This window comes from Rhinolophus sinicus, chromosome 15 (genome assembly GCF_057876585.1).
Source record: "Rhinolophus sinicus isolate RSI-liver-muscle chromosome 15, RSI-T2T, whole genome shotgun sequence".
NCBI classification, from domain to species: Eukaryota; Metazoa; Chordata; class Mammalia; order Chiroptera; family Rhinolophidae; genus Rhinolophus; species Rhinolophus sinicus.
This window is the reverse complement of record NC_142515.1, coordinates 13,215,143-13,228,272: the sequence shown is the minus strand read 5'-3', so window position 1 is coordinate 13,228,272 and position 13,130 is coordinate 13,215,143. Positions and strand designations below refer to the sequence as shown.

Below are 13,130 nucleotides of genomic sequence, written 5' to 3'. Positions count from 1 at the left end.
TAAAGCTAAAGCCACGGATCAGGGTTTCTCCTTTTTTCTTTAAAGGTATATTCAGTTCAGGTCAACATTTAACAAACGTGTGTTTGTTGTTTCAACACCCTCCAGTGGTTCCAGCCTCACTCAGGTAAAAGCCAAAGTCCTTATGTTAGTTCACAAGACAGCACATGACGGATCCCTGATCCCCAACATTCCTCTGACCTCCCCCTCCTACTAGCCTCACTGTGACTCAGGGTTGCAGTGGCTCTTCTTACTCTAGATACTTGCATGACTTGTTTTCTCCTTGTTTAAATGTCATTGTCTCCATGAAGTCTTCCCTGATTGCCCCATCTCACACTGTCCATCCCCCATCCCTGCTTCATTTCTCCAGAACACCCATCATCATCTGATATGCTATACATTTTACTTACTTATATTTCATAAATATAATCTTTCCATAAATAAAAGAACTCAAAATATAAGCTCCCATTGGCAAGGATTTTGAAAAAATCTGTTTTGTGCATTGTTTTATCTACTGCTCCTAAGACAACAGGGGCTGAATAAATATTTGTGAAATAGTTGTGGTAAGTGCTAGGTCTACAGATTTGACTATACTATTTCAAATAGCCTTTATAATAAGTGCACATATATGTATACTCTATTTGAAGCAGAATACAAAACCCAAAGACTAGGAAATAAATTTGAAAAGAGACAGCTTAGGAAAGGAAAAATGTTGATAATACTCTGAACCAAGCTGAAGGTAGACAGAGTACATCCCTTCTGCCGTAGCTTTATGTTGTCAACAGTCAAAAACTCCAAAAGCATGCTACCAAATTTTAAAAGTATATTACATATGACAATAATTTCCTATAAAACGTCTTCCTTCTAACATTCTATTAATGAAATATATTTCCACTAAATGTCATTTCTTTTATATGACCTAGTCAATAAGAGAGTAAAATAATTTTTCAAAAACAAAATTGTCCTAAGAGGCATTAAAGTCATGTTTTATAGATTACATTTAGCATGCCAACATCAATTTCAAGAATGTTTTCTTCTGCAATGAATAATACAGAAGTATAAATCATTGTGTGTACTATTAAGAAAAAACAGCCAATGTATGTATAAGAGCCTTTCCTCCTGACTTATCTATCAATACTTCCTTTCCTTAATTGAGAAAGATGTTGTATAATTTGACTGTCATGATTCTGAAGTGCTTGTCGGTGAACCTGACAACTACCAAGTTCATCAAAAGGAAGAGAAAGAAAAAAGCTCAGTTAGTGACGCTTTACTGAAAAGTCAAAGAACTATATAAGGTAACCAGGTGCTGTTCTGAATGAAGACTCACAGAGGTAATTCTCATTTCTCAAATTTGCATCTCCTCTTTGCCAAGTAAACATTTGGTATTTTTGTTTGTTACCAAAAACAACAAGGAAGAGCCAGGGGGAAAAAACAAAGATACTAACATTTCTCTAGTCCGTTCCATTCCCCACAAAAGTTGGCATTTAAACTCCTTTATAAATTAGACATGACATTCTTATATTAAGACTTATCGGCCAATGCTTCCAAATAAATTCATCCAATAAACCTCAGGAATATCAAATGACCCTTTCTAAGAGCAAAGTTGGTCCTCTCATTTCAGCTCCTTGAGCAAAATATGTTATAAACAGCATGAAAAATGGTATACAACAAGCAACCAACTCAAGAAGGAGTTTCATTTTTGTTGGCTTGTTAAGACCACACCCCTCACAGGTTTCTCGGAAATTGTATCTGCTCTCCTAGTTAACCTGGAATCATATCTCGCAAACACAAACGTGAAAAACAGCCTCAAGTTTTAGTGCCATGACTTGAGATGGCAGCCAGCCCCTTCCCCAACCCCTTTGTCCAATTAACATTACATAAAATGCTGCCAATGTCTGCGTCTATCTGCCGAAACTCGAGCCCAGAGTTAAGCATTACAGGAATTTAGCCAAAGTAAAATTTAGTCATCTGATCTGGAAATTCATTTCTAGTTTCAGGACTTGGAAGTGGAGGGTCTTCCAAGATCATCTAGAGAATAGATGGGACTAGGGAATGGGCTCCCAGAGGAGGGTCTGCTGTATGACGAGCCCATGATCGCAAGCCGGAGGGGAATGCAAGTGTCCCAACTGCTCATCCAACTCTTCCCACTAGAATCACTGTCTTCTGAGCAGGGCCAGCCATTTTGATTATTTTTTTTTAAGTGGGGACATTTGGACTCAATCTAACAGATAATTAATTTTCAGATTTTATTTTCTAACTGAGGGTAACAAGTGACTGTGGATAAGAATAAATAATGTAACCTTTGGGAAATAAATCAGCACCAGATTTTTTGGTAATATCTTGTCCTAAAAGCAATGGATCATTCTAGAGCAAATTAATCCCATAACAGGCAGTGAAGTTGGCTCTAGATGAAGTGAGAGAAAATATTCTTCTTTTTCTCTCTGGGCTAGAAGTGGTCTGTCCCTTGGCACAAACGAAGGAAACTTCTATAACATTTTCTAGTGCTGGAGAAATGAGGTGCTCCTCGCTGGGCAGAGGCTACGTGGAGAGAAGGCAGGAGACAGCACAGGAGAAGGCCCCGGGCAAGTCAACCACAGAGAACTCTTTGGACCCTTCTGTGGACCATGTTCTCTGACATTTACTCTGAACCATCAGTAAAACCCCATTGAAAGTTACGGTCTAACACCTACGGCTATGTTCTATAACCCTCAGCAAAATACATGCACAAAATGTTTGGTGCATCCCTGTCTATAAAAGCAAACAAAATGTCAACAAAGGCCTGTTAAATCAGCTATGGTTCAACCATATGGGGGAACACCAGGCAGTCAGAAAAAAACAAGCTATACCTGTGTGTACGGATATGGCAAGATCTCCAGATATATTATGTGAAAAAGGCAATGTGGGTTTTTTTTTGTGTGGGTTTTTTTTTTTGTAAAGTAAGTAGGTAGATAGTTTCATAGATGATAAATGGATCAATGTGAGTGACTTAATATACATATAACTTTTCTCTAGAAGTCAATCTCAAGAAACTAAGAATAGCGGTTGTTCAGGGGATGGGGGCCTTTTATTTTTCATTTGTTATGAAATTGTTCTGTTTGAAATTAACTGTATGCGTAGATTCCTCTTTTATCTCAATAGGGTTTCCCTGGACAGTGAGATTATAGCTCTTAGGATTGGGGGGGAAAAAAAGCTTTTAGCTTTTTAGCTTTTAGTTAGTTTTCTAAATTACACCTTGATATCGTTATGCTGTGGTGAAAAGCATCTGGCCAAGGCAATTCAGAGAGACCAGTGGCCAGGCTGCAGGGGGTGGGAGAGGTGGCCAGAGGCTCCAGCAAAATATGAATAGATTCATATTATGTTTTAATATACAGTAGGGGTCAGCTCCCTTCATTACACTTCCTTTTTAAAATATCATTTTTCCATGACTCTAAAAAAATTCTGTTGGCATTTTCATTGGAATTTCACTTCTTATATAGAGATATTTATAGAAAATTAATATTTTTGCCAGACGAGTATCATGTCATCTTATCCAAGAGCACAGTGGGTCTCTTTAATGACTTAAATCTTTTATGTTCCTCAGTGTAGGTTTAAAATTTTCCTCATATTGTTCTTGTATGTTATATTTAACTTCAAATGTCTTATTCTTCATGTTTAATATGCTTAATTGCCACTTTAAAAATTGTAAAAACATGCTGTTTCCTGTGTTTGGAATACTTTGCTACCATTTCTCCATTTGGCAAACTGCACTCATTCTTCAAGTTCCCATTCCAATGCCACTTGCTTTGCAAAATCTCCTTTGGCCCTGTATCCATCCAATCAGGATGGACCACAGTCCTTCTTCTGTGTTCCTGCAATACCTTGTATGGACCGCCGTCACGCCAGGTCACAATGTGCGGCAACTTCTGTGCACCGACTCCCACCTTCATTATTAGTCTGGGAGCTCTGTAGAGGAGCTAGTACTTTCCAAGCCTGGCTCATAGCAACCACTCAGTGATTACACTGAATGAGTGAATGAATGAATGAATGAATGAATGAATGAATGAATGCCATAATCATAGACTATGATTCTTCATGTTTCAAAAGTGTTTTTGCAATGCTAACAATGATAATAATGATAAGTGGTAGAATTTGGAATAATATGACAGGTTTTTTTCCCCCTTAAACATGTTTAAAAGTGTAGGAAATTATCTCACGTAATGAGAAATCATCAATAATTAAGAAATGAGGGCTGGCCCGGTGGCTCAGGCGGTTGGAGCTCCATGCTCCTGGCTCTGAAGGCTGCCGGTTTGATTCCCACATGGGCCAGTGGGCTCTCAACCACAAGGTTGCCAGTTTGATTCCTTGAGTCCCGCAAGGGATGGTGGGCTCCGCCCCCTGCAACTAAGATTGAACATGGCACCTTGAGCTGAGCTGCCACTGAGCTCCCAGATGGCTCAGTTGGTTGGAGTGCGTCCTCTCAACCACAAGGTTGCCAGTTCAACTCCCACAAGGGATGGTGGGCTGTGCCCCCTGCAACTAGAAACGGCAACTGGACCTGGAGCTGAGCTGCACCCTCCACAACTAAGATTGAAAGGACAACAACTTGACTTGGAAAAAAGGCCTGGAAGTGCACACTGTTCCCCAATAAAGTCCTGTTCCCCTTCCCCAATAAAATCGTAAAAAAAAAAAAAAAAAGTAGATTTCAGTTTAAAAAAAAAAAAAAAGAAATGAAAACCAGATATATGATTTTCCTGGCATGTATTTCAGCCTAATGTAAAGAGGCAGTTTTGTGGTGGATAAAACATACTCTGGCATTAACAAGACCTGAATTTAAATCCTGGATCAACCACTTATTAGCTAAATGATCTCAGGCAAGTTCTTTACTTCTCTATGTTTCATTTCCTGTATTTGTAAAATGAACAAACTTAATATCTTCATAATAGAATGGCTAAGAGGCATCTCAAACCTAAATGTCCAAAATGCTTGATTCCCTCATATCCCTTCTACACTCTTTCCCATCCCAGGAAATGACATGCTATCCTCCCAGTCGCTAAAAAAAAATGGAGTTACCCACAATTTTCTTTCTTTTACTCTGCACTTCCAACCCATCAGAAAATCCTGTAAGCACTTTCTTAGAAATATTTCCCGAATCCAATGACTTCACACCTGCGGCTCCCCTCCCATCTGGTCTAAGCCACCACCTTCTCTGGTTTTGACCCTTACAATAGCTTCCTGACTGGACTCCCTGAGTCCACCCTGCTCACTGCAGTCCATCCTCCACATTGTTGACTGAGTGATCCTTTTAAACAACATCAAACCATGTCACAACTCTACTGAGAACTATTCTAGGGTTTCCTCTCTCCTTCAGTCTCACTGGTCTACTTACGTCCTCACAAGGCCTACAAGGACCAATCTGCCAGCCCCTTCCCCCTAGCTCTCTGACTTCATGCCCATCCCTCTCTCCTGTACCCTCTGATCCAGCCTCACTGGTCTCCCTGCTGACCCAAGGACACACAGCAGGACAGATCTCAAGGCTTTTGATCTAACAGGATCGAAAACCCTTCTACCAGAATCCGCATGACCCTGTCACTTCCCTGGGGTCTCTGCTCAAATGTCACTTTATCAAAGAGGCCTTCCATTGTCATCTCATATAAAATAGCACCTTCCCTGTCCTCTCATCTTCCCAGCTTTCTCTCTTCCACCTGCTCTTCTTCATTTTTCTTCACAGCACTTTGTCACCACCTGTCGCCTTGCATGTTTATTTGGTAAGCGGCTACCTTGCCTCAATATCTAGTACAACTTGAGCACTTAGTAGGTGTTCGACTAATGCGCATTGAATTACAGGATAAATGAACACATTATTTACAACCATAATTCTACAATTTACATAAAGTGTCTACCCAGAGAAAAGATTCTCCTAAAATACATGGTAACTAAGGAACTGATGAGTAAATTAAACCATCATTGATGCTCATGCACATTACTCACCCAGATGCTTAAATGAATCAAAATTTAGATTCCCTTGTTTTATAAAGAACAACACAAACTCCCTAGAATCCATTAGAGATTGCCAACCCTAACCTCTTCTCAACATTTTTTTTAAACATTTAAAATTTATGGCTTTCCACCCCCCTCTTTCCCCCAGACTCTGGGACTCCTCTCCTTCTGTTCATTCCTATTTGGAGCTGAAAGCCAGAAATAGCTGTTTACTTCATTGTCCTCGTTTCCCTTCATTGTTACCATTCAGTGGCTACCCTGTTGTGGATGTGCTTCTTTAAATGAATTCTCAATAATTTGAGGAAGAAAACCATGAATAAAGACCTTGGACACTGTTTTACACAAAACATATTTTAGGATATTTCTTTAGTCTATTTAGAAATTGATTCTAACATAGTTACATATGTACCATCAAATAGTATTCTTATATGAAATACTGTTAAAAAGCTGGAGAAAGAACACACTGTAAAACATAAAGAACTTTAATTTATTAAAATGTGAATAACCATAATTATGCAGACAGAGCCCTTTCTCTTATGAACCTAAAAAATAATTCTCTAACCAAGACCCAAACCATATGACTTCTAATCAAGCAGCAAGTAATTCTGAGAGCTTGACCCACAACTCCTGCTTTGATTTTCATTCTAATGCAGGGCTCACTAATACAAAAGATTTTATAAATACTATCTACTAAATAATGACTTGCCCACCCAATAATTATAAAACAAAATATGGAAAATTTCCTTAGTGTGGTAAATGCATGTTAGATAATTTTCTCAGTACAATAATACAAGGTGCTCGGGAACTAAATGTCAAACACCTTGGCAGACAGTCATTAAGCAGGTAGTGAGTCCAAGGACAGCCACAGGTAAATTGAACTACAGATTTTAAAGCTGCTTTGCTAGTGCATTAACTAGAGGGAAAGAGTCACTCATTCAAAATGACTATGGTGGGACCCAAGACACTAACACTTCCTTCCCACAATAGTTTTTCTCTATATCATGTGAATTACCCAAAAAACAAAAAAAACACACACAAATATTCCAAAACATTCATTTGGGTTTGACTTTGTGCTAAATGTTACCGTTAATCTATCCCAGTAATTACACCTGAGCATACCAACTTCCCATGAGCAAACAACCCAGAAATGTGCTAGATTAAAGGGGAGAAAACAGCCAGCCCAGGATTTAAATTTTAATGTAGATAATATACAGTGCAGCTGATGCTACAGGCAGATATTTTTAGATATTAACCAAAATTCTACCTTTTAAGAACAAGGAATACAATGACACCAAAACATGCTTGCTAGACTCGGCAAGTTAGGAAGGCCACTGTCCCATAGGCCTGGGATGGCCCCACTAAACACCTGCCGTCCTAGCCCAGTATCGCATCAGATTTAGCATCTGTCCTAGACAGAATTATCCCACTTGGATAATAACTTACATAGTACATGTGAAATGTATTGTATATTTAAATGTGATCAATGAATGTTAATCAGACCCTATTTGCCCCCGCCTCATTCAATCACAAATTCTAACACCTTTTAATATTTCTCCTCCCCAAACTCATAACAATTCTCACCCAGAGCGCTCAATAAATATTTGTTAAATGACTTCATTAATTGCTATATTAGCATCTTCAGTCCAGGAATGGATTTGGAATAAATCCGACTAGTCTAGGCAAGAGATTCAATAAATACTTAGTGGTTGAATCTCAGTAAGGAAGGTCAAAAGATCAAAGGAGTTAACCATCATCCATCACACTGTCTTCTTGCTTGCTGTCAAATAAATGGCTGGCATTTCTAAATGTTCTTAGGGGAAGGGGAGAGAAGGAAGCATGTATTTTCTCATCTGTGGAATCCCTTTTATACTTAATATAGATTGCAACTCCATTCCCTTCTATTCCATGCTCAGTAAAGAAAAATGTGATCATTTAATTTACACTAGCAAATACTTAAGTTATCGTCAAGTCCAATGTCTCTCTATTTTCAATTTGTAATAGTCTTGTTTGTTTCAATCCCTCTATTGTTTTCACATTCTCTCTCTCTCTCTCTCTCTCTCTCTCTCTCTCTCTCTCTCTCTCTCTCTCTCTCCATCCCCCAAAATGTTTCCTTTCTAGTTTGTAGGTCAGTTGATGTTGCCCCCAGGCTGTTGTATGTGACAGAAGGATGATGTTTGTATTCTAGTCCCCAAGTTATTCACAAAAATAGCAAAGGGTATACCTCAGTTCTTGCTGGGGAGAAAACAAGAGCTGAAAACGGGAGCACCTGGTATAGTCTACAGGAAACACAGTGTTTACTCTGTCCATGGAGTAGAGTCCTAGGTACCTTGTTGGCCTTGCCACACTGTCACCACATGGATAGCCAAGGTGAGCTGCAGGAGAAAACCACAAAACTTCAAAATGCCTCTCAAGAAGTACTTAAGAAAAGTGAACAAAACAGGTTCTTTTTGGCACAAGCTGCTACGTATGGTTAGTTCTGTCTGTTTTGAGTGAAAACAACCCCATTATACTAGTCTAGTGAAGGCAACATATGCTGTCAATTCCTAGAGATATAGCATTTAATGAGTATAGACAGCTGGGTTTTCAGTGATGTGTATTTGATTACAAACTCTAGGAAGGCTGACGAAGATGCCTATGGGAAGGCTGGATGGATGGGTGGATGATATTCATAGAGACTGTTGCTTTAACCAGGGCGAAATGCTGACCACTCTCTTTCCTTTCCTTTTTTCTACCCAAAGACATTAGAAACCAGTGAGTAAGCACACAAGGGTAGCAGCAAACGAAGTACAGTTCAAATCTTAATAAGCAGCTTCTTGTGAATGGAGCAACAAAATGTCAAGTAGCATCAAGTGACTCGTACTACTTATGTCAATGAACATTCATATGAATTAGGTTCGAAAAGAACCTGAAACCACAGGCTCTTGAGAGAGAAATGTTTCTCCCATAAAAGATGATGACTAATTTACCATCGCAAAGATATTGTGCTATAAATTTTACAAAATTTCATCTTTCATTTTAAAAGGCTCTGTGAAGTAGTGCTGTTTTGTTCCTCTCTAGAACTGAGGGAACTAGTAATATGCATGTAAAACTAGGATCAGTGAAGAATGCACACTTCTTCCTGGGGGAATGGCCTTACTCCTTCCCCTTACTATAGCGAAGCACGTGGTTGGGTTGCTGTGCATTCGACCCTCCCATGGACCAGCATTCTTGGTGTTGCAATGCTCTGGTGTTGGGTACAAAACTAAAGATACGGCTCAGACAGCCTAATCTGCCATGTGAAAGGAAACATGGGAGGGTTTCCGGCAAGACTTCTACCTAAATGAGAACTGTGGTCGTGGACAGGATAAAATGTAACTCACTGCAGCATAATTTGGCAATAAAGTGCCATGTCTAACAATGTGGGTAGTTGAACAAGCAGAGGTGAGTTTTTCTGAGTGTACCGAGGACAGATATACTCTCACTTCCTTTCTATACATCTGTACGTCTCTGTTTGGGAAAAGCCTTTGATGTAAAGGCTTACTGGTTTGATCCATCATCATTCCCTCATCTTCCCCATCCTTCTTTCCCTCCTCACTGCAAATCTGGCACCCGCTCACACATCACAGATTCCTTCCTCCCCACATATCCTGCACGGTCACTCCTGAAAGGAAAGCACGGCTTTCAGTATTCCGCCTCGCTAATTCCCACTCATCCTTGGAGATGAGTAGGAATTCAATTCAAAGTGAAGCCGTTCTTGTTATCACCAGACACAATTAGCTGACCATTCCATGCCAGCAAAATCATTTCTATATGATAACCTTTATCAGCTGCATACATTGCTTTACACACACACACACACACACAGTTTGAGTTTCTTTGGCAGTCAGGTTAATCTTTTTTCATTTTGTATACCTAGTCCCTAATAGAATAAGGCATGCTATTGCATTAAGCGACGTCAACTTCCAAATAAAACCAGAAATTCATGTATGTTCATAAAATCAGTTATCTAAACAAGAATTTGATTAATCCTTGAAACACACACACATACACACACACACACATAAAATGACTTGGTACTTATAGCTTTAAATATAAGAACTGGTCTAAGAATTGATTTTACTACAAATTCAAGGATGCATATACCGTGTTTCCCCCAAAATAAGACCTAACCAGAAAATAAGCCCTAGCATGATTTTTCAGGATGACATCCCCTGAACATAAGCCCTAATGCATCTTTTGGAGCAAAAATTAATATAAGACCCAGTCTTATTTTTGGGAAAACACATCAAATGTATTAGAATCAATGCCTATGGGAAAGGGGAATGGGATTGGAGGATGAGGACAAAAAATGTATCAATCAATAAATTAAACAAGAGATGGGTCTGATGAACTGAGAAGTATGATTAACTCAACCTTCTCTACACGACGACTCAAAATTAAAAAGAAAAAAAAAGTACTGTTCATGGATACCATGTGGGAACAATTCAGCCTTCTGAAAATCTTTTCTGAAACATGATTGCCCCCCATGTGAAATACTGATGTCAAACACTATTTCTTTCATGTAAAAAAAAAATCTTTATTGAATTGTAATCTATTTATTTTCAATGCAAAAATAACAGACTTTCCAGAAGTGCAGTGTGTTGCTGTTTTGATTTTATTTTTTAATACCCAAACTACTAATGACTAAACTTGGCTTTGAAATATATCTTCTCTTTTCAGCTTGATAAACTGCTTGAGAGTTCTGTAACTCGAAGAGAGGAAAAACTGTAGCTGCTAGAGGCCAGAAAAATGCCCCCCATATAACAAGAAATAAGAACTCTTGGTGCATTAATCTTTACAACATCACTGTGCAAGAAACTGATAAAGGTATAGTGATGCAACTAGTGGTATAACAAGCAAAGAGTTACAAGAAGAGAGCAAAGCAGAAACAGAAAGGAAGTCTCTCCTTTATCAATTACCAGAGGCATGTTTGTTGAGCTCTCCTGGAAGCAGGAAAGCTGAAGAAATCAGCAAAAACCAGCAGCTCTGATTCCTATAGTCTTTCTGCACCCAACCCTATAAAAGAGCCTCTGTCCAGCAGAGGGCCTTGCTGCTACTCCATAAAGCTGATGACAGCCATCACCACCTCTCTGCCTTCAGCGGATACTGCCTGGGACTCAGCGTGGGCTGCAACTAAAACTCTTGCAAAGTTAGGACACTTGAGGCCAGTCATGCCCAACCATCTCCCTCATTCCTGCAATCTCAGTCACGGAAAGGACAGAGGGCCCCCACCCCTGTTCATTTCTTCTCTGTCATTACCAAAGGTCCATGGAAATGTTTCTAAACGTACTGGGAATTCCAAATTACTTACAAAAGCCATTTCCTTTAAATCTCAAGTATAAGGCATTTTCTCTCTCTTCTTAGTGAATCAATGATTGTGATGTTCACTGTAATAGTTAAAAGATTAATAATAGAGAAGCAGCAAGTGCGGCTGGACGTGATCAGGAGTCAGACAGACCTGGGTACAAATCAGTGTCTACTATTTACCAACTGTTCGAGTGCAGGTAAGTTATATAATCTCTCAAAACCTCAGTATAGATGAAGGCATCTATAAATGGGGTGGTAATAAGAGTATCTACGTACCTCAGTTACTGTGAGGATAAAATAATAAAATACATGTCAAGTGCCTGACAATAAAAAGCAAGAAATAACGGATAGTTATTATGATGCTTTTCCCCCCTGCAAGATTAGTCAGATTTTAAACAGTTAAAGGCTAATTATCAACATGGGGTTTGAAGGGGAAACAAGACAGCTGAGTAAAATGTCTATGTTTGGCTCCAAGTCATCCTGCTTGAAACCAGGTTCAAGAAAAAATGTTTGAGAACTCGGCCCCAATTCAGGACTCTACCCCTCTGAATCACTGGGGCCCTCTTCATATCACATCCTCCGATAAACCAGAGACCCTGTAATAGGAGAGGCCAAAGACCAGGTGAAACTGGGAAGGTTACCTAATGAACTTGATGCTTCCGAGGACAGACCAAGGTTCCCAGTAGTTACTTGGCTCCTATGCTGTGCAAGGCTCCGTACCAAGAGGTTTGTGTGGTGTAGAGGTGGATCGGAAATGGATTCTGACCACAGAGTTTTACAACCTCTGAAGAGATATTCCCCTTATTTTCTTTGTGGTACTTTGGACAGAGGTCAGGATGGAAAGCCTGGGTCTTCGAACATAGTTCAGAGATTGTACAGCTGGACTCACTCAGAAGATCCCACATACATACCCAGTCACCTAAAATCATATCTGTTCCACCCTACTTTATCCTTCTCTAATACGCCCAATTGTTAGGCATCATTAGTAGCCCGGTATCTGCAAATGTAAATTCTCTCATTCCGCCCAGCCCTTACCACTTCACGTCCAGATACAGAACCAACCACCCATATTGCCAGATCAATAAAGACTGGTTTCCTTAAAAAGGAATTTAAACATCCTGGATAGAAATTACTCTATTCATTACATACTTGGAACTGAACCCTGAAAAGGAGCACTTGACTATCCAACACATGTCATTAAATTCCTAAACCTCAGGGTTAACCCTTCAGAGTTAAAAAAAAAAAAAAAATCGTCAACACCTCTTACAAGTATCAGGTTACCCAAAGGGTGGTACTTATTGCTTTGGAAATACACTTTCTAAAAATAATCAATATTTTCCTTAGATGCTCATGGCAAAGCAACCAAATCACTTTGTTTTAATTGCTGGCAAGCTGCACGATGACTTGATGTCCCTAATATTTCACTCATAGTAGCAGCCACGGAGCTATGACTAACCCACTCTCCCCAGCATCACCACTGGCTCTAGATGGTAAGAAATACATTCCCTTCACTCTTGCCTGAAAAACCATTCTCATTTTTTTTTTCATTCACCCAGTTTCACCTGCAGTAATTGCTTCACTTCAGAAAGAAAACGTGTGTGTGTGTGGGGGGGGGGGGGCGGGGGGGTGAACGGGGAGAGATTAACACAAATGTGAGTACAGGTAGGGAATTTACTTTTTTAATGGTGTGTAAGCACTGCAGCTTTAAATCTTGCTGCATCAAGCCCTGGATTCCTTCCATAACCGAGCTGCAAAATGGTAACAAGAAAAGAGGAAAAAAATACCTCTTCCTCCCTCCCAGCCAGCCCTTCAGGCGGTTCCCCAGCCGGACA

General features: G+C 39.6%; 1 protein-coding gene across 2 annotated transcripts in view; it reads right to left on the bottom strand.

The window, feature by feature from the left end:
* ABLIM1 (actin binding LIM protein 1) overlaps positions 1-13,130 on the bottom strand; it is a 290,923-nt gene that overhangs the window by 246,800 nt on the left and 30,993 nt on the right. The gene's annotated exons all lie outside the window — the stretch shown is intronic.